Source organism: Pan paniscus, chromosome 14, assembly GCF_029289425.2.
Source record: "Pan paniscus chromosome 14, NHGRI_mPanPan1-v2.0_pri, whole genome shotgun sequence".
Classification (NCBI taxonomy): Eukaryota; Metazoa; Chordata; class Mammalia; order Primates; family Hominidae; genus Pan; species Pan paniscus.
Window position 1 is genome coordinate 40,601,160 of NC_073263.2, and position 22,760 is coordinate 40,623,919.

Consider the following 22,760-nt stretch of genomic DNA (forward strand, 5'->3'; position numbering starts at 1 on the left):
ATTGTTATTCTAATTCCAGTCAGAATCACCTTAGCATTGGTGAGATAGTATTTGGAGATTTGTCTTTGCATTTTTTCAGTCTACTTTTTGGGTATTTTATGAATGTGAAAGCCTAAACTTTCCCCTTCATTAGGAAGAGATACTTTATAATTCTTGATAGCCCATTCATCATCTAGGTGAGCAGTGCATTCTGGTGCTTTACTCTTCTCAGGTGGAAAAAATAATGGACTGTAAATGCAGTGGTCCTATACTTTACCCACATTTAGCTCTTAAAAAATACAACATTGAAGGCATTTTTAAGATTAGACCTCATGTAAAGTTTCTCTTTGATGATTTTTAAAACAATCTCCTTTACTTTTGAAAGTAGTATTCTCAAAAACTGAAAGCAAGGTAAATCTCCGTAAACAGTATGGTTATAAAGATTGCTCAGAAAAGACTTGATAATAACAAACACCAATATTTTAGTAAATCAAGTCATGAAAAATAGTAATATTCCATCTGCTTTGGAGGAATAGAGAACATAACAGCTTTTAACTTACTTGGATGTTTTCATAAGTGTTTGATATCATTTCCACTGTTACCTTTCGATCGATCGATCGATAGATAATGAAAGTAATTTTTTAATAAATATAAAAATCCAAATAATAGAGAAATAAGTTTTTAGAAAATCTCAGTAATCTGTCATCCCCTCTCCATGACCACTATGGGGTTTTCCGTTTTTCTCAACATGTTAACACTGGGTATATATGGGTAACCCTTATGACATCTGGACCTATGAGGTCCACTATCCGAATGAAACCATATTCAAAGAAACATGATCCAAACAACCAAAAGTAGTTTTTGTTTTTTTAATGCAGTTTTTAATACATTCCAAGAACTGTACTAGGGGAATCAACCCTACCAGATATTTATGAATTAAAAATCTATAAGATACAGTAAAGGACAGGAATGGTGGCTTGTGCCTGTAATCCCAGAACTTTGGAAGACCAAGGCAGGCAGATTGCTTGAGTCCAGGAGTTCGAGACCAGCCTGGGCAATAGGGCAAAACCCCATCTCTACTACGAAAAATAGAAAAAGTTAGCTGGACATGGTGGCATGCGCCTGTGGTCCCAGCTACTCAGGAGACTAAGGGAGAATCACCTGGTCCCAAGAAGTCAAGGCTACAGTAAGTCATGAACATGCCACTGCACTCCAGCCTGGGCAGCAAGAGGGAGACTCTTGTCTTAAAAATAAAATACTTGCCACATTTATGTATATTATATATAAACTAGAGTTTGTTTCTGGATTTCTTTTATTGTGCCAGTACCATACTCATTTAATTACTGTGTTTTTATAGTCTGTTTTAACTTCTGGTACAGCACATATCCTTATGTTACTTCATACTTTGAACTACTTTTTCAAGATATTCATAGAAATATTCACTCATTATATCAAATAACTTTTGTCAAGTTGTCTTCCCTACTCCCCTCAAAAGAACTCCTCGTGATTTTGTGCTACACTTGAGTTGATAATAATTTCCATCTTTCTGACATTCATTCTTCTTATCTATCAGCATCTGTGTCTTTTCATTTAGTCAGTTCTTTCATGTCTTTCTGAAGTTATGTAGTTTTCTCCATATGGGCCCTGCACATTACTTGAAATGTAAGCTCCCAGGGCCAGGCGCAGTGGCTCACACCTGTAATCCCAACACTTTGGGAGGCTGAGGTGGTGGATCACGAGGTCAGGAGTTCGAGACCAGCCTATCCAATATGGTGAAACCCCATCTCTACTAAAAATACAAAAAGCCAGGCATGGTGGTGTGTGCCTGTAGTCCCAGCTACTCAGGAGGCTGAAGCAGGAAAATCACTTGAACCCAGGAGGCGGAGGTTGCAGTGAGCCGAGATCATGCCATTGACTGACCTGGGTGACAGAGCCAGACTCCATCTCAAACAAACAAAAAAGAGCTCCCTGAGGGCAAGAGCTTTGTTTTGTTCACTTAATTTCCTGTACTTTGATGTTTTGACATCTTAAAAAGCTTGTTGGCCAGGAAGTGGATGCCTCTCCCGGGGCTAGCCCCTTCTTAGAGATAACTGAGGGCTCCCTAGAGCACTCTTTCTTATGCAAACCAGCTAATCCCTAATCTGTAGCCACACCCACCTGGTCTAATTCACACATCAGGCCAGTATTTCTTCTGCCCTAAATCATCCCAGGGCCAGATACCAGGCAACTAGTGACCATTCCTATAGCCAGCCCAAAGCCTGCCAGAATTATATTAGCCAATCCTAAACAGTTTACTTTGCCCTGCTTTGACTTTCCCATGGAAACCACAATGAAGGCTCTGGGCTAGACTTTCCCCTCTATCCTATCTTACACTACCTGACCAAAACCTGGTGCTTCCTCTGAGGCCCTGCATGGCACATGATGACCCCTTCTTTAGGACCTGTAAGTATAATAAACTTCTTCCTTCCAAGCCTCAATATCATCTCCTTCGGTGGCCAAACTGACTTTACCATACCATATCCAACATTTACATTTTTAGAACAGTATAAATTGATATAACCTCTTTAGAGAGCAATTTTTCAATAGATCAAAATTTAAAAGCACCTATCTGTTGACCTTGCAATACCACTTGGAGAAATATTTCCTATAGATACTCTCACACATGTAAGAGATGATATGTAAGACTAATAAATGTGACATTATTTCTAAATCAAATTGGAAACAACCTTAAGGGCTATCAGTGCAAAACTGGTTACATTAATTATGCTACATCTAGTCAGTGCAATGGTGTACAGCTGTTAAAAGAAAGGAACTTTATATGTACTTACATGGATTGATCTCCAGGATACTTTGTTAGGTCAGAGAAGCAAAATCCAGAAAAGTAAAAATTGTGCATTGGTTAAAACAGAAGTTTTAGTACCAATCATTGCCATTCCCTCTTTTGCTACCTAATAGCTTGTAAGATTGGGCAAGTTATTCCATCTCTGTATGTCTTCCTTTTCTTATTTGTAAAACAGTAAGTGTACCTACCTCCCAGCTTTGTTTTAAGGAGTGAATGACTTAATGTGTATTTAAAGCACTGGTTTATAATGATACTAGCTAAGATTTTGAGTTGTTGCTATGTGACAGGCATTGTAACATAGCAACAACTCAAAATCTTGGTATCATTTATGTAAAAAAAAAAGACAATGTAAAATAAAAACACTAAACAGCATCTAATTTCTAGCCATTAGCACCATGACTCATTCCTTTTTCTCTTCCCAATACTCTGATCTTACACAACTCCAAAGGCCAATTATTGCAATTTAGATATTCTCTAAATGGCTTGATATATTCTGTGTGGTTTCTTTTGTAAATCAAACAAAGCTCTTGATTTTTGATTCTCAGGCTAAAATAGCGTAAAATTAATTCATTGGAGATGGATGATGTGATGGTTATACAACAGTGTGAATGTACTTAATGTCACTCGACAGTACACTTAAAAATTGTTAAGGCCAGGCACAGTGGCTCATGCCTGTAATCCCAGCATTTGGGAAGGCTGAGGTGGGAGGATCGCTTTAGCTTAGGAGTTCACGACCAGCCTGGGCAACAGAGCAAGACCCTGTCTCTACCAAAAAAAATACATATATATATAGTTTTAATACATAAATATATATGAATATATATTTATATATTATATATAATTTATATTTTATACAAATATATAAATATTGATAATATTAAAATTTAAAATTTAAAATTGTTAATATTAAATTGATATATTAATATTAAATCTATTAAATGTATTTTTATATTTTATATACACATACATATATATTTATATGCATGTATGTGTATGCATATATATAATTTGATGTATATTTTACCACCAAAAAAAAAAGCATTCAATTTCACATTGTATCATAAACATCACTTCTGCCTTACAAAATCGTAAAAGAGTTTGTAGAAACTTATTTCTGCCAACCTCCTGTATTTATTCAATATTTTTTGTTTTTGAGACAGGATCTTACTGTCACCCAGGCCAGAGTATAGTGGCGTGATCAGAGCTCCCTGCAACCTCGACCTGCTGGGCTCAAGTGATTTTCCTTCCTCCACCTCCTAAGTAACTGGGACTACAGGCAAACAGGCATGCCACCACACCTGGCTGGTTCTTCTTTTTTTTTTTTTTTCTGTAGAGACGAGTGTCTCATTATGTTGCCCAGGCTGGTCTCGAACTTCTGAGCTAAAGCGATCCTCCTGCCTCAGCCTCCAAAAATGCTGGGATTATATGCATGAGCCACTGCGCCCAGCCTGGTACTCTTTTTTTTTTAATGGTAAACTCACTAGCCTAGTTTAAGCCATCTTCACTTCAAGCCTAGAATACTACTGCACTCCCAATTTTTGCTATTCTAGCTCATCCTTCACAGAACCAACAGAATAATCTTCCATGGTAAACCTCCGCAAATTTCCCTTCTCCACTAATCTCAATATATCAAATCTATTAGCATTTAAGACTTGCATCTCATTTTTCAAAACAGGCTACTTATCTGTCTTTTAATTGGTTATTTATACATTGAAAACATTACATTCTTTTTGTTTGTTTGTTTGTTTGTTTGTTTTATGAGAGAAAGTCTCACTCTTCCCCAGGCTGGAGTGCAGTGGCATGATCTCAGCTCACTGCAACCTCAGCCTCCCGGGTTCAAGCAATTCTCCTGCCCCAGCCTCCCAAGCAGCTGGGACTACAGGCACGCACCATCATGCTTGGCTAATTTTTGTATTTTTAGTGGAGACAGGGTTTCACCATGTTGGCTAGGCTGTTCTCAAACTCCTGACCTCTGAAAACATTACATTCTAATTATAGCAAACTTTAGAAAATATCTTTTTAAAAGAAGGATGATGAAAATTTTTTTTAAAAGAAGGGTGACATAAATGGGAATAATATATCCCCATTAACTGGTAAAATTCATCAGGGGAGCATATGGTCTGGTGCTTTTTTTTTTTTTTGGAAGATTACTAATTATTGATTCAATTTCATTAATAGATATAGGCCTATTCAGAGGATCTATTTCGCATATAAGTTTTGGTAATTGGTGCCTCAAAGAATTGGTCCATTTCATCTAAATTATCAAGTTTGTGTGCATAGAGTTGTTTATAATACTCCTTTATTGTCCTTTTAATGTCCATGGGTAGTACTGACGACCTCTCTTTTATTGCTAACAAAATATTAGTAATTTGTTTCTTTTTTATGGTTAGCTTGCATGAGGTTTATCAGTTTGATTGAATTTTACAAAGAACAAGCTTCGGTTTTGTAGACATGCTCTTGATTTCCTATTTTTAATTTCATTGATTTCTGCTCTAATTTTTTTCTATTCTTCTGCTTGTTTTAGGTTTCTATTGTTTCTCTAGTTCCTAAGTTAGAAGTTTAAATGATTGATTTTACGTCTTTCCTTTTTTTCTAGCACATTCATTCAATGCTTTAAATTTCCCTTTAAGGACTGCTTTCACTGCATCCCACGAGTCTTAAGTTGTATTTTCATTTTTGTTTGATCCAGAACATTTTAAAATTTCTTGAGACTTCTTTTTTTACCCATGTGTTATTTAGAAGTTCCCAAATATTTGGGAATTTTCCGCTTTCTGTTAGGATTTCTAATGTAATTCCATTGTGATCTGAAAGCATGCTTTATATGATTTCTATTCTTTGAAATTTGGTAAGGTGTGTTTCATAGCCCAGAATGTGGCATATTTTGATAAATGTCCAACGTGAATCTGAGAAGAATGTGTATTCTGCTGTTGTTAGAAGAAGTACTTTAAAGTATCAATTAGATCCAGTTAACTGATGGTGCTATTCAGTTTAACTATGTTCTTATGATTTTCTGCCTGTTGGATCTGTCAATTACTGATTAGAGGGTATTGAAGTGTATTTTATATGAGTCCATTTGCTCTCCTCTCTTAGCATATCAATTGTGCCTCATTTTAAAATTTCTTTTTTTTTTTTTTTTTTTTTTGAGACGGAGTCTTGCTCGTTGCCCAGGCTGGAGTGCAGTGGCGCAGTCTCGGCTCACTGCAAGCTCCACCTCCCAGGTTCATGCCATTCTCCTGCCTCAGCCTCCCGAGTAGCTGGGACTACAGGCGCCCGCCACCACGCCCGGCTAACTTTTTGTATTTTTAGTAGAGATGGGGTTTCACCGTGTTAGCCAGGATGGTCTCGATCTCCTGACCTCGTGATCCGCCCGCCTCGGCCTCCCAAAGTGCTGGGATTACAGGCGTGAGCCACGGTGCCCGGCCTTTTTTTTTTCTTTGAGAGAAGTGTCACTCTTGTCCCCCAGGTTTGAGTGCCATGGCTTTATCTTGGCTCACTGCAACCTCCGCCTCCTGGGTTCAAATGATTCTCCTGCCTCTGCCTCCCAAGCAGCTGGGATTAAGGCACCTGCCACCACGCCCAGCTAATTTTTGTATTTTTTAGTAGAGACGGTTTCACCATGTTGGCCAGGCTGGTCTCGAACTCCTGACCTCAGATGATCCACCCGCCTTGGCCTCCCAAAGTGCTGGGATTACAGGTGTGAGCTACCACGCCCGGTCTTAAAATTTCTTTAGTGGTTACCCTAGAGTTTTCAATCTAAATCAGCAAATCTAAATCCTTTTTCAAATACCTATACCACTTCACAATTCCTCCCATCTCTTAGAACATTGTTGCCATTGATTTTACTTATCCATACACTAAAATCACCCATTACATTGTTGCAATTATTACTGTGAACATTTGTCTGCTATATCAATTAAGAATAATCAAAATAGTTTGCCAGGTGCACTGGTCCCCACTGATAGTCCCAGTTACTTGGGAAGCTGAGGCAGAAGGATTTCTTCAGCCCAGGAGATCAACAACAACCTGGGCATCAGAGTGAAAGTCCTACTCAGCTACTCAGGAGGCTGAGGCAGCAGAATCGTTTGACCCTGGGAGGCGGAGGTTGCAGCGAGCCAAGATCGCGCCACTGTATTCCAGCCTGGGTGACAGAGTGAGACTCTGTCTCAAAAAAATTAATTAATTAATTAATTAATTTAAAAGGAACAAAATAATGGCATTTGCAGTAACCTGGATGGAGCTGGAGTCCACTATTCTAAGTGAAGTAACTCAGGAATGGAAAACCAAATACCATACCGTGTGTTCTCACTTATAAGTGGGAGCTAAGCTATGAGGACACAAAGGCATAAGAATGATATAATGGACTTTGGGGATTCAGTGGGGAAGGGTAGGAGGGGGGTGAGGGATAACAGACTACACATTGGGTACAGTGCACTGCTTGGTTGATGGGTGCACCAAAATCTCTGAAATCACCACTGAAGAGCTCTCCATGTAACCAAACCACCTGTTCCCCAAAAAAACCATTGAAAAAAAATTTTTTTAATGTATTTTACATTTATTCCTTCTCTGATATTCTTCCTATCTTTATGTACATCCAAGTTCCTGACCTATATCATTTTTCCTCTTTTTTTTTTTTTTCGAGACTGAGTCTCGTTCTGTCGCCCAGGCTGGAGTACAGTGGCATGATCTCTGCTCACTGCAACCCCGCCTCCTGGGTTCAAGCAATTCTTCTGCCTCAGCCTCCCGAGTAGCTGGGAGTACAGGCACATGCCACCACGCCCAGCTAATTTTTGTATTTTTAGTAGAGACAGGGTTTCAAAATATTGGCCAGGCTGGTCTCAAACTCCTGACCTCGTGATCCACCCACCTTGGCCTCCCAAAGTGCTGGGATTACAGGCATGAGCCACTGCGCCCGGCCATTTTTCCTCTCTCTGAAGAACTTCTTTTAAACATTTCTTGTAAGGCAGGTCTACTGTGAGAAATTCCCTCAGTGTTTGTCTAAGAAAATACTTCACTTTATTTATTTTAGAGACAAGGTCATTCTGTCACCAAGGCTGGAGTGCAGTGGTGCCATCATGGCTCACTGCAGCCTGGACCTCCAGGGCTCAAGAGATCCTCCCACCTCAGCTTCCCAAGTAGTTGGCACTACAGGTCCGTGCCACCATGCCCAGCTAATTTTTTTGATTTTCAATAGAGACAAGGTCTCGAACTCCAGGGTTCAAGTGATCCCCCCACCTTGGCCTCCCAAAATGCTGGGATTACAGGAATAAGCCACCATGCCTGGCCTCTCCTTCACTTTTGAAGGATAATTCTGCAAGACACTGTAAACCAAAAAGTATCTGAGACAGGTCTCAATTAGCTTAGAAGTTTATTTTGCCAAGGTTAAGAATGTGCCTGGAAGAAACAAACAAGGAACCACAGAAACAGTCTGTGGTCTGTGCCTTTCTCCAAAGATGATTTTGAGGGCTTCAATATTTAAAGGGGAAAAGCAGGCTGGAGGGGAAAGAAGGAGGGTGTGATCACATTACTGAATCCACATGTTGCAAGAGAAAAGGAGCAGGTAGGGGAATAGTCAGTTATGTATTATTCATCACACGCTCAGTAAATCGGCACTTTACATGAGATAAGGTGAACATAGAATAACTATCTGTGGAGATATTTAACTTTTTTTTTTTTTTTTTTTTTTTTGAGACAGTCTTGCTCTGTCCATGCTGGAGTACAGTGGCGCAATCTCTGCTCACTGCAGCCTCCACCTCCCAGGTCATACGTGGAGCTTCCAGGTCATATGTGGATTTAAGAATGTTCTGATTAGCAATTGGTTGAAAGAGTTAAGTTATTGCCTAAAGACCTAGAACCAATAGAAGGGACTGTCTGGGTTAAGAATCGTGAAGATGGCCGGGCGCGGTGGCTCACTCCTGTAATCCCAGCACTTTGGGAGGCCGAGGCGGGCAGATCACGAGGTCAGGAGATCGAGGACATCCTGGCTAACACAGTGAAACCCCGTCTCTACTAAAAATACAAAAAAAAAATTTTGCCAGGCATGGTGGCGGGCATCTGTAGTCCCAGCTACTCGGGAGGCTGAGGCAGGAGAATGGCGTGAACCCGGGAGGCGGAGCTGGCAGTGAGCCGAGATCGCGCCACTGCACTCCAGCCTGGGCGACAGAGCGAGACTCCGTCTCAAAAAAAAAAAAAAAAAGATAATACAGCAACAAGCATCATAAATATGGTGAAGATTAGTCATCCAAAAGAGTTATAGTTACAATCATAGGGCTGTAAACAACCTAACCAGCCAAAAATCTCCTGCATGCATCATCATGCTTTTTGATCAGACTGACAATGTCTTTACCCTTCTTATCAAGGGCCACTTAAACCTTATGATAAATCTTATTTGAGGACCATAGGACCAACATCAAATCATAACCCAATAGATTTAATTTCTCTTCTGGCCAACTGGTCTCTGATATAGTTTAGGTATGTGTCTCCACCCAAATCTCATGTCAAATTATGATCCCCAGTGTTGGAGTTGGGGCATGCTGGGAGTTGATTAGGTAATGGGGGTGGATTTCCCCTTTATTGCTGTTCTTGTGCTAGTGAGTGAGTTGCCATAAGATCTGCTTGTTTAGAAGTATGTAGCACCTCCTCTTCTATCTCTTCCTCCTGCTCTAACCATGTAAGATGTGCCTGCTTCCCTTTTGCCTTCCACAATGATTGTAAATTTCCCGAGACTTCCCCAGCCATGCTTCCTGTACAGCCTGTGGAACAGTGAGTCAATTAAACCTCCTTTCTTTATTTTTTTAATTGTATTTATTTATTTATTTAGAGACAGAGTTTCACTCTTGTTGCCCAGGCTGAAGTGCAGTGGCATGATCTCGGCTCACTGCAACCTCTGTCTCCCGGGTTCAAGCGATTCTCCTGCCTCAGCATCTTGAGTAGTTGAGATTTCAGGCGCACGCCACCATGCTTGCCTAATTTTTGTATTTTTAGTAGAGATGGGGTTTCACTATGTTGGCCAGGCTGGTATCGAATTCCTGACCTCTGGTGATCCACCCACCTTGGCCTCCCAAAGTGCTGAGATTACACATGTGAGCCACTGCGCCTGGCCTAAACCTCCTTTTTTTTTTTTTTTTTTTAAATAAATTACCCAGTCTCAGGTATGTATTTATTTATTTTTTGAGACAGTCTTGCTTTGTTGCCCAGGCTGGAATGCAATGGCACGATCTTGGCTCACTGAAATCTCTGCCTCCTGGGTTCGAGCAATTCTCTGCGTCAGCCTCCTGAGTAGCTGAGATTACAGGCACCCACCACCATGCCCAGCTAATTTTTGTATTTTTAGTAGAGATGGGGTTTCACCATATCAGCCAGGCTGGCCTCGAACTCCTGAGCTCAAATGATCCACCTGCCTTGGCCTCCCAAAGTCCTGGGACTACAAATGTGAGCCACCATGCCCAGCCAGGTATTTCTTTATAGCAGTGTGAGAATGGACTAATACAGTCTCCATAGGTATAACATCCTGAGGAGAGTATAAATCAAATTTGAGAAACATCTGGTCCTTAATGTCTAAATTGTCATAAGACTTGTTAATAGACAAATCGGTTTCTCCCACCACTTTTGTATTGCCCCATTGGTATTTGGGAGACAAAAGGAGGTTTTGTTACAGGAGAAATCATATAATTCTATGGTGTCATTTTGTTGTTCCTCTCGACAAAAATGGCTCTTTCCATATACCAAATGTTATGTCCCACGGAGATGGATATTAGTGGTGAAGTTTGGGAAAAATCAAGGTTTCAAGTGGTTTGAAGGCAATCTTTTTTTCTGTTCTCACAATCTGAGAGGGAGCTGTGATGCCATGTGTTACTGTTACAGGTAGTTAGAGACAGGCATGAGTGGGGCAGGAAAGGGATCTCCTCCACTCAGGAGGAATGTCAGGCGATCATCAGTGATGGCTTGAAAATTATCACATTCCCTCTCTAAACTGATAATTTGGCAGCTGGCACCAGGGAGAGACAACCTCCTGATGTTCCACAGCTGCCACGGTAAAGTGTTAATTGAATGCAGGTGCCAGGGAGAGGCAACTTCCCAGTCATGCACATTAAGAGACAAAATTGTGGAGTATGACCTTTAGGGACCCTCCACCGGAAAAGGGAAGAAAGCCTCAGATGGGCATACATACAGCTTCCTAAATACACTGCACGTGCTCACTTCCCAAGGGTAAAGAGGGCACTGCGCATGTGTGCAGCCCACCCTAAGGGAAGAATCATGGTAAGTGGGCCATGCTAAAGAGTCCTAGATTCATGGTTAAACGCCACACTTGTCCTTCAAGTTGCCTGCTTGGGTCTCTTCTATGTGTACTTTATTTCCTGTTCTAAAGCCTTTCTCTTTTCTCTCTCTCTTTTTTTTTTCTTTCAAATTTTATTTTAGCTTCAGGAGTACATGTGCAGGATGTGAAGGTTTGTTGCATAGGTAAACATGTGCCATGGTGATTTACTGCACATATCATCCCATAACCTAGGGTTTTTTGTTTTTGTCTTTGTTTTTGAGATGGAGTCTCACTCTTTTGCCAGGCCAGAGTGCAGTGGCACAATTTTGGCTCACTGCAACCTCCTAGTCCCGGTTCAAGCGGTTCTCCTGCCTCAGCCTCCCGAGTAGCTGGGATTACAGGCACACCCTACCATGCCCAGCTAATTTTTGTATTTTTAGTAGAGACAGGGTTTCACCATATTGGCCAGAATGGTCTTGATCTCGTGACCTCGTGATCCGCCCGCCTTGGCCTCCAAAAGTGCAGGGATTACAGGCGTGAGCCACCGCGCCCAGCCACCATAACCCAGGTATTAAGCCCAACATCCATTAGCTGTTCTTCCTGATGATCTCCCTCCCCACAATCCTCCCCAACAGGTGCCCAGTGTGTGTTGTTTCCCCCATGTGTCCGTGTGTTCTCATCAATCAGCTCCCACTTACAAGTAAGAATATGTGGTGTTTGGTTTTCTGTTCCTGTGTTAGTTTGCTGAGAATAATGGCTTCCAACTCCACCCATGTCCCTGCAAAGAACATGATCTCATTCCTTTTTACGGCTGCATAGTATTCCATGGTGTATAGGTACCACATTTTCTTTAGCCAGTCTATCATTGATGGGCATTTGGGTTGATTCCATGACTTTGCTATTGTAAATAGTGCTGCAATGAACATACATGTGCATGTATCTTTGTAATAGAATGATTTATATTCCTTTGGGCATATACCCAGTAATGGGGTTGCTGGGTCAAATGGTATTTCTGCCTCTAGGTCTTTGAGGAATTGCCACACTGTCTTCCACAATAGTTGACTTAATTTATATTCCCACCAACAGCGTAAAAGTGTTCCTATTTCTCTACAGCCTTGCCAGCATCTGTTGTTTCTTGACTTTTTAATAATCACCATTCTGACTGGTGTGAGATGGTATCTCATTGTGGTTTTGATTTGCATTTCTCTAATGATCAGTGACGTTCAGCTTTTCTTCATGTTTGTTGGCTGCATGGATGTCTTCTTTTCAGAAGTGTCATTTCATGTCCTTTGCCCCCCCCCCTTTTTTTTTTTGAGACTGAGTCTCACTCTGTCGCCCAGGCTGGAGTGCAGTGGCGCGATCTTGGCTCACTGCAAGCTTCGCCTCCTGGGTTCACAACATTCTCCTGCCTCAGCGTCCCAATTAGCTGGGACTACAGGCGCCCGCCACCATGCCCAGCTGATTTTTTGTATTTTTAGTAGAGATGGGGTTTCACCATGTTAGTCAGGATGGTCTCAATCTCCTGACCTCGTGATCTGCCTGCCTCAGCCTCCCAAAGTGCTGGGATTACAGGCGTGAGCCACCACACCCAGCCATCCTTTTTTTTTCTTTTTTTTTTTTTTTTTTGAGATGGAGTCTCAATCTGTTACCAGGCTGGAGTGCAGTGGTGTGATCTTGGCTCACTGCAACCTCCGCCTCCTGGGTTCAAGCAATTCTCCTGCCTCAGCCTCCCAAGTAGCTGGGATTACAGGCATGCGCCACCATGCCCAGCTAATTTTTGTATTTTTAGTAGGGACGGGGTTTCGTCATGTTGGCCAGGGTGGTCTCAAACTCCTGACCTCAGGTGATCTGCCCACCTCAGCCTCCCAAAGTGTTGGGATTACAGGCATGAGCCACCACACCTGGCCCTTTGTCCACTTTTTAATGGGATTTTTTTTTTCTTGTAAATTTGTTTAAGTGCCTTGTAGACTCTGGATATTAGACCTTTATCAGATGGATAGATTGCAAAAAAATTTCTCTCATTCTGTAGGTTGTCTGTTCACTCTGGTGATCCTTTCTTTTGCTATGCAGAAGCTCTTTAGTTTAACTAGATCTCATTTGTCATTTTTTCCTTTTGTTACAATTATTTTTGTTTTTGTAATGAAATCTTTTCCCGTGCCTATATCCTGAATGATGTTGCCTAGATTTTTTTCTAGGGTTTTTATAGTTTTGGGTTTTACATTTAAGTCTTTAATCTGTCGTGAGTTAATTTTTGTATATGGTGTAAGGAAGGGTTCCAGTTTCAATTTTCTGCATATGGCTAGCCAGTTCTCCCAGCACCATTTATTAAATAGGGAATCCTTTCCCATTGCTTGTTTTGGTCAGGATTGTTGAAGATCAGATTGTTGTAGGTGTGTGATCTTATTTCTGGGTTCTCTATTCTGTTTCACTGACGTGTCTGTTCTTGTACCAGTACCATGCTGCTTTGGTTACTGTAGCCTTGTAGCATAGTTTGAAATCAGGTAGCATAATGCTCCAGCTTTGTTCTTTTTGCTTAGGATTGTCTTGGTTATTCAGGCTTTTTTTTTTTTTTTTTTTTTTTTGGTTCCATATGAATTTTAAAATAGTTTTTTCTAATTCTGTGAAGAATGTCAATGGTAGTTTAATGGGAATAGCATTGAATCTATAAATTACTTTGAGCATATGGCCATTTTCATATTGATTCTTCCTATCCATGAGCATGGAATTTTTCTCCATTTGTTTTTATTCCCTCTGATTTATCTGAGCAGTGGTTTGTAGTTCTCCTCAAAGAGGTTCTTCGCTTCCTTGTTAGCTGTATTCCTAGGTATTTTATTCTTTTTGTAGCAATTGCGAATGGGAGTTCATTCATGATTTGGCTCTCTGCTTGCCTGTTGTTGGCGTGTAGGAATGCTAGTGATTTTTGTACATTAATTTTATATCCTGAGACGTTGTTGAAGTTGTTTATCAGCTTAAGAAGCTTTTGGACTGAGACTATGGGGCTTTCTAGATATAAGATCATGTCATCTGCAAACAAAGATAATTTGACTTCCTCTCTTCCTATTTGAATACCCTTTATTTATTCCTCTTGCATGATTGCCCTGGCCATGACTTCTAATACTATGTTGAATATGAGTGGTAAGAGAGGGCATCCTTGTCTTGTGCTGGTTTTCAAAGGGAATGCTTTCACCTTCTAAAGCCTTTTAAAATAAACTTCCACTCCTGCTCTGAAACTTGCCTGTCTCTTTTTCTGCCTTATGCCCCTCAGTTGAATGCTTTCTTCTGAGGAGGCAAGATTGAGGTTGCTGTAGCCGCATAGGGATTTACTGCTGATAACTCAGATACCAACCAGTAACATTATCGTTAGCTAAAATAGTCCACTTGTTTCCCATGAGGAGTAGTCTTGTATTGTTTACAACAGTCCCAATGCCTGCCACTTAGACAACAGAATACTTTTGAGCTTCATTCAACTTTGGTGCCTGTGCTTTGAGAATGTAGTATTTGAGGTCACATTTACCATCCAAAAATTTCCATACATTTGAGGGACCACATACTCTCTATAGGTGTTTGGATTGTGCCTTAGCACTGAGGATTGCAGGTCACTGATTCATAGCTACCTAAGATTCCACTTGTAAAAACATAGACATGAGCCCTTTTGGGTTAGAGTACATGATTGTTCCCACCTTTGCATTTAGGAGTAAGTTTTCATGTTTGGTCTGGTTTCTTCTATCCATTTGATGAGTACTAGATTATCTTTTAAGGCAACTTCCCATCCTTTTCCCTTGTCTTGGAATAGCATTCCTTTTATGTGGCCTATTTTTTACATGGAATTTTTCTCTAAGGAATGCCGCTCTACATTCCTACATTACATTAGCTATAAACTCACCTTGCCCCAGTATACCTAGCGCAGCTTCAATTTTTCCAATGAGGTTGCATTCTAGTCTTTTGGGTGGCCAATTCTGATGTCTCCAGGAATGCTGTTGCCATAATATGCTAATGGAATTAGTGCAATTTGGATAAATGAAGTTAATCCAGAACTGTTGGGTGTCCCAAACAATTGTTAGGTGGGTGGAGGCCTACGAAAGTGCTGGAATCACAAGTTTTTGGGTTTTTTTTGTTTTTTGCTTTTTTTTTTACACAGAGTCACAAGTTTTGTTTTGTTTTGTTTTCACACAGAGTCCTGCCCTGACGCCCAGGCTGGAGTGCAGTGGCACGATCTTGGCTCACTGCAAACTCCGCCTCCCAAGCTCAAGCAATTCTCTTGCCTCTGCCTCACGAGGAGCTGGGACTATAGGAGTGCACCACAACGCGCAGCTAATTTTTTTGTGTGTGTATATATATATATATATACACAATTTGTGTATATATATATTTGTGTATATATATATATATACACACAAATATATATATACAAACACATGCATATATATACACAAATATATATATACAAACACATGCATATATATACATATATATATGTATATATATATATATATATATATATATATAGTTTTTTTGTTGTTTTTGAGACGGAGTCTTGCTCTGTCGCCCAGGCTGGAGTGCAGTGGCGCGATCTCGGCACACTACCAGCTCCTTCTCCCAGGTTCACGCCATTCTCCTGTCTCAGCCTCCCGAGTAGCTGGGACTACAGGCGCCTGCCACTACACCCGGCTAATTTTTTTTTTTATATTTTTAGTAGAGACGGGGTTTCACCGTGTTAGCCAGGATGGTCTCGATCTCCTGACCTCGTGATCTGCCCACCTTGGCCTCCCAAAGTGCTGGGATTACAGGCGTGAACCACCGTGCCCAGCCTTTTTTGTATTTTTTTAGTAGAGAAGGGGTTTCACCATGTTGGCCAGGGTGGCCTGGAACCCCTGACATCTAGTGATCCACCCTCCTTGGCCTTCCAAAGTGCTGGGATTACAATCATGAGCCACCGCGCCTGGCCATCCAGCCACGTTTTTCTTATATAGGGTTCTTGTCAATGTAAAGACTAAGCTCAGTTGTATCTATGTGCAGACGGGCAGACAGCATGACAAAATTTATTATTTTACTGACTTAATGAAAACTATGCTTGACCTTTTAGTGTGTAAGTACATTAAAGCATAACTATAATTATGTAAAAGGATATATTGTTATGGGGATCAGGACATCTGGACTTTCTGTTGTTGTAGGAGTTTGTCCTTACAGGCATTATCAAGCTGCTTTCTTAATTGTAAACATATCAGGACCATGGGTCGTCACTGGCAAGGAATGTGCCTTGCTAGTTTTAAGATGGGGTTGATTTTTCAATGGTGTCACTGGCTCTCCTAGGCTGTTGCTTCCCTAGGCTCCTGCTTCCCTAATAAGAGGACTGCTTGAGGCCAGGAGTTTGATGCCACCCTGGGCAAAATATTGATACCTTGTCACTACAAAAAAAAAATTAGCTAGATGTGGCAGTGTGTGCTTGTGGTCCTGGCTACTGGAAGGCTGAGGCAGGAGGATTGCTTGACCCCAGGTGTTGGAGACTGCAGTGAGCTATGATCGTGCCACTGCACTTCAGCCTCAGAGACAGAATGAGACCCTGTTTCTTTCCCTCTTTTTTTGGCTTCATATTTTGTAATATTTTATTTGAGCACTGAAAAATTCTAGAAGTTACATAAATATAAGTAACTCATTTTACAGATTAAAAATTTGAGATTGAAATATTAGGCAACTTGCATGAGGTCAAAACGTGGCAAGATACAGAACAGAGACTGAACATACGACTCAAGATTTTCTGCATGTTTTACATTGGTGGGCTCAAATTTATTCAAATGACAGAGCCTCTAAGTGTTGTGGTGTCCCTTGAGAAACATCTACTTAATTCACAAGACTACATTATATGTATGTACACAATATGAGAATCATGAGAACATATGTCCTTGTCAAAAACATATGTCCATGTCAAAACTGTCTGCTAAAAGAAATATGAACTATTTATAAGTTTTCCATGAATATTCATATAGCAATTAATAAGCAATTTACTACAACCCTATGAGACAGATACTAGTATTACCCTCCTTTTGCAGATAAGAAAATGGCATAGAGAAGTTAAGTCACTGGCCCAGGGTCACACAGCAAGAAGTGAAGACGAGCCTCTAACTCAGGCTGTCTGACTGTAGAACTCATGATCTTTAAGCATTATTCCATCATTTTGTCATCAATGAGGAGGAACAAAAACATTTACACATTAGTTCGTATGTGTGTTTGTCTGTGAGAGACCCTATTTCTAAAAAAAAAAAAAAAGAATTTGTTGAAAGGATGCCACATGCAAAATTGATTGGAAGGGCAAACAACCAGTTCAGAAAATGTGAAGGAACAAATATTTCTCTGGCAGCCAGAACTAAAGCAAAACTCAAGTCAGTGCAAATATCAATAAGTCTGATAACACATTTCTAGGAGGGATGGGTGAAATGGCACCATTATATATTGCTGGTGGTAGCATAAATGGGCATAACTTCTCCAGAAGGCACTTTTGTAATACCTTGTCAAAATTCCAAGTGCCAAATGTACACACCTTTTGAGAAATTGCTTCTAAAAATATTTTGGCATAGAAGTGAAATAATGTAAGTAGAAGAGTATTCACAACAGCACTGTTTGTAATGGCAAAAGATTATAAGTCACTTAAATGTCCACCAATGGAAACTTAGTGGATTATGATACATTTTTACAATGTCTACTCTGAAGATAAAAAAAAAAAGAGTGAGCAGGTCCTTGATGTACTGATATGGGACATGCTACATAGCATTAGAAGCAGTTTATATACGTAAAATATATATGTATTTTACATACGTACAAAAATACACACATGTAAATGAAAAATAAAACTATAAGCCCTCAAATGACTAAATGGACCCCCTCTTAGCCAAGAAGACACCAGAGAAATCTTAAAAATTAGTTCCTGGCCATGACAGGAAAGGAGGTCAGACAGGCCTCGTGACATCCCCTCCCTTTTGGAATTTAGGCACAACTGACTAGCAATAATGTCACAATAGAAATCAAAAGACTGACAGAACAAACTCTGTGGCAATAAAATACCAAATTATAAACAGGACCTAAAGCCATGCAAGGCAAGGGTTAGGTCACACCTGCAGGCCATCTGTCTTGATAAGTAGGTCATTTTGACCCAGTATATTGAAGCTTGCTCTCACAACCGGACTCTGACACAGCATCCTTATCCCAATTTCAACATTCCTTTCTGCTAACTCCAAGTTTTTAGACAAAGCTTTGTTCCTTTAACCCACTGCAAATTTAAAACATCTCTGAACCCACTGTGACCTGTAAGCCCCTGCTTCAAGATATCCCATGTTTTGGGGCTAAACTAGTGTATAACCTCCATGTATTGATTTACGGTTTTGGCTGTAACTTTTGCTTCCCTAAAATGTATAAAACAAAGTTACATTCTTGAACTCCTGATCTCAAGTGATCCGCCTCCCTAGGCCTCCCATAGCGCTGAAAGTATAGGCTTGAGCCACCACTCACCGCCATAGACAAAGTTACATTCTGACTGCCTCAGGACCACTTACTCAAGGTTTCTTGGGTTTGTGTTTTCCCTGGGCCTCCATCACTCATACTGGCTCAGAATAAACCTTAAAATACTTCACAGGGCCAGGCATGGTGGATCAAGCCTATGATCCCAGTACTTTGGGAGGCCAAGGTGGGGGAATTGCTTGAGCCCAGGAATTTGAGACCAGCCTAGGCAACATAGTGAGACTCCATCTCTTAAAAAAAAAAAAAAAAATATATATATATATATATATATATATATATATAGTGTGTGTGTGTGTGTGTGTATATATATATATATTATATATATATATAATATATATATACACACACACACACACACACACACATAAGCCAGGCACGGTGGCTCATGCCTGTAATCCCAGCACTTTGGGAGGCTGAAGTGGGCAGATCACAAGGTCAGAGTTCAAGACCAGCCTGGCCAATATGGTGAAACCCCGTCTCTACTAAAAATATAAAAATAAGCTGGGTGTGGTGGCACACGCCTGTAGTCCCAGCTACTCGGGAGGCCGAGGCAGAAGAATCGCTTGAACCCAGGAGGCAGAGGTTGCAGTGAGCCAAGATCACACCACTGTACTCCAGCCTGGGTGACAGAGTGAGACTCTGTCTAAAAAAAAAAAAAAAGAAAAAAAAAAATTAAAAATTAGGCTGGTGTGGTGGTGTGTGTCAGTAGTCCCAGCTACAGGAGGCTGAGGTGGGAGGGTCATGTGAGCCCAGAAGTCTGACAGTCTGAGGCTGCAGTGAGCCATGATCATGCCACTGCACTCCAGCCTGGGTGACAGTGAGATTCTGACTCCCAAAAATAAAATACAATATTTTACAGTTTGTTTGTTTGATTTTAGGTCTGGCTCTATACCCCAGGCTGGAGTGCAGTGGTGCCATCTTGGCTCACTGCAACCTCTGCCTCCTAGGTGCAGGCCATCCTCCCACCTCAGCCTCCCAAGTAGCTGGGACTACAGGCACGTGCCACCATGCCAGGCTAATTTTAGTATTTTTTTTGTAGAGACGGGGTTTCTCCATGTTGCCCAGGCTGGTCTTGAACTCATGAGCTCAAGCAATTCGACCATCTCGGCCTCCCAAAGTGCTGGGATTACAGGTGTGAGCCACTGCCCCCAGTGGTTTTTTCTGTTGACATATAGTATGCTGCAATTTTAGTAAAACAAAACATAGGCAGAAAAGATATGTGTACTGTCATATATATGCATAAAATAAGCCTGAAAGGATACACACAAAATTGATAACACTGGAAAACAAAACTAGGAGTATACTCATCAAGGACTTCCAGAGAGACAGAACCAATAGGATGGCTGGATAGATGGATAGATAGATAGACACACAGATGATTGATGGATGGATGGATAGATAGATAGATAGATAGATAGATAGATAGATAGATAGATAGATAGATGAGTGGAACTGGCTTATTAGGGAACTCCCCTTATTAGGGGAACTGGCTCATGAGATTATGGAGGCTGTGAAGTCCCACTGCAGCTGGAAAGTCTGGGATCCTGGTCATGTGGCTCAGTCCAAGTCTAAATGTCTCAAACCAGGGGAGCTGATGGTGTAACTCAACTCTCAGCCTGAGAAGGCAGGAGACTGCCTGCATCAGTCCTGGAGTCCAAAGAGCCTGGAGTTCTGATGTCCAAGGACCAGAGCAGAGCATCCCAGCTTTAGCAGAGAGTGGAAATTGCCCTTCTTCTGCCTTTTTTTTCCATCTGGCTAATTGGACTGTGTCTGCCCACATTGAGGGGAGATCTTCCAATTCAATCAGATTTAGCTGCCAATCTCCTCTGGAAACACCCAGAAATAATGCTTTACCAGTACTCTAGGTATTCCTTAATTCAATTAAGCTGATGCGTAATATTAACTATCATAAGGTGTTTAAGAAACGGGGGACCAGGCACGGTGGCTCACACCTGTAATCCCAGCACTTTGGGAGGCCGAGGCAGGTGGATCACGAGATCAGGAGTTTGAGACCAGCCTGGCCAGAAACCCCATCTCTACTAAAAATAGAAAAATTAGCTGGGTGTGATGGTGTGTGCCTGTAGTCCCAGCTACTCAGGAGGCTGAGGCAGAAGAGTCGCTTGAACCAGGGAGGTAGAGGTTGCAGTGAGCCGAGATCACACCACTGTACTCCAGCCTGGACAACAGAGTGAGACTCCGTCTAAAAAAAAAAAAGGAAAAACAGGGATAAGATGGACAGGAGAGACCTTTTACTGTATATTCTTTATATGCTTTGGATTTTGAACCAACTTTAATACCAATTCGAAACATCAGTAAAAAGTCACATTAAAGATTCTTGTTAATTGGCCAGGCATGGTGGTTCACGCCTATAATCCCAGCACTTTGGGAGGCCAAGGTGTGTGGATGATCACTTGAGGTCAGTGGTTCGAGACCAGCCTGGCCAACATGGTGAAACCCCATCTATACTAAAAATACAAAATCTAGCTGGGTGTGGTGGCACATGCCTGTAATCTCAGCTACTGGGGGCGCTGAGGCAGGAGAATCGCTTGAACCTGGGAGGTGTAGGTTGTAGTGAGCTGAGATTGTGCCACTGCACTATAGCCTGGGCAACAGAGTGAGACTCTGTCTCCAAAAAAAAAAAAAATTATTGTTAATTTGTTAATACACTTCTAATGCAGCTCCAGAACATGGATATTGCTACTGCTGCCATCACCAGAATGAATTCTAAATACCTTGCTTCTTTGTGTCACTTGTTGAGATTCAAAATCCTGGAAAAGACCACACGTGTTCACAACTCATTTCCACAGCCTCCCTGCCAGGAGTGCCTGCTTTTCCTTCTGCAGATAATCCCTGGTCACAAGGAGACACGCCCAATACAAGGTTGTCCAAGCATACAAAAGGATTTCAGATGCCACACAATCCATATAACAACAAATTCTGTGGGAACATCTTTTTATATAAATACACACAGATCCATCTCGTTCTTTTTAATGGCAGCATAAGATTCTGTAGTATAAATGTTTGTTTACTAGATATTTGTTTATATGAAAGAACATTTTGCTTTGAGAGATAAAGCTTTATTGTCTTTGAGTATTTTCCTACTATACATAAAAATAATCCTAATCGGCCGGGGGCAGTGGCTCACGCCTGTAATCCCAGCACTTTGGGAGGCTGAGGTGGGTGAATCATGAGGTTAGGGGTTCAAGACCAGCCTGGCCAACATGGTGAAACCCCCTCTCTACTAAAAAAAAAAAAAAAAATACAAAAAATTAGGTGGGCATAGTGGCGAGCACCTATAATCCCAGCTACTTGGGAGCCTGAGGCAGGAGAATCGCTTAAACCTTGGAGGCAGAGGTTGCAGTGAGCAGAGATCACGCCACTGCACTCCAGCCTGGGTGACTTGACAGATGAGAGTCCGTCTCAAAATAAATAAATAAATAAAACAAAATAAAAAAATCCTAACCATGGCTAAAATTTAAAAGTATATTATAACTTGTTACTCCAAGAAGAATTTATATATTTCTAAATTACAAGACCTTTTCATTCTCTTGAAATTAAACCCATCTTTCCCTCAAGTACAGCATTAAAAAATAAGTTGAAAACTGTTATATAGGCCGGGTGCGGTGGCTTATGCCTGTAATCCCAAAACTTTGGGTGGCCGAGGCAGGTGGATCACCTGAGGTTGGGAGTTTGAGACCAGCCTGACCAACATGGAGAAACCCCATCTCTACTAAAAAAACAAAATTAGCTGGGTGTGGTGGCACATGCTTGTAATCCCAGCTACTTGAGAGGCTGAGGCAGGAGAATTGCTTGAACTCAGGAGGCGGAGGTTGCAGTGAGCCAAGACTATGCCATTGCACTCGAGCCTGGGCAACAAGAGTGAAACTCCATTTCAAAAAAACAAAACAAAACAGGCTGGGTGCGGTGGCTCACGCCTGTAATCCCAGCACGTTGGGAGGCCGAGGCGGCAGGATCACGAGGTCAGGAGATCCAGACCATCCTGGCTGACAGGGTGAAACCCCGTCTCTACTAAAGAAAATACAAAAATTAGCCGGGCATGGTGGTGGGCGCCTGTAATCCCAGCTACTCGGGAGGCTGAGGCAGGAGAACGGCATGAACCCGGGAGGTGGAGCTTGCAGTGAGCTGAGATCCTGCCACTGAACTCCAGCCTGGGTG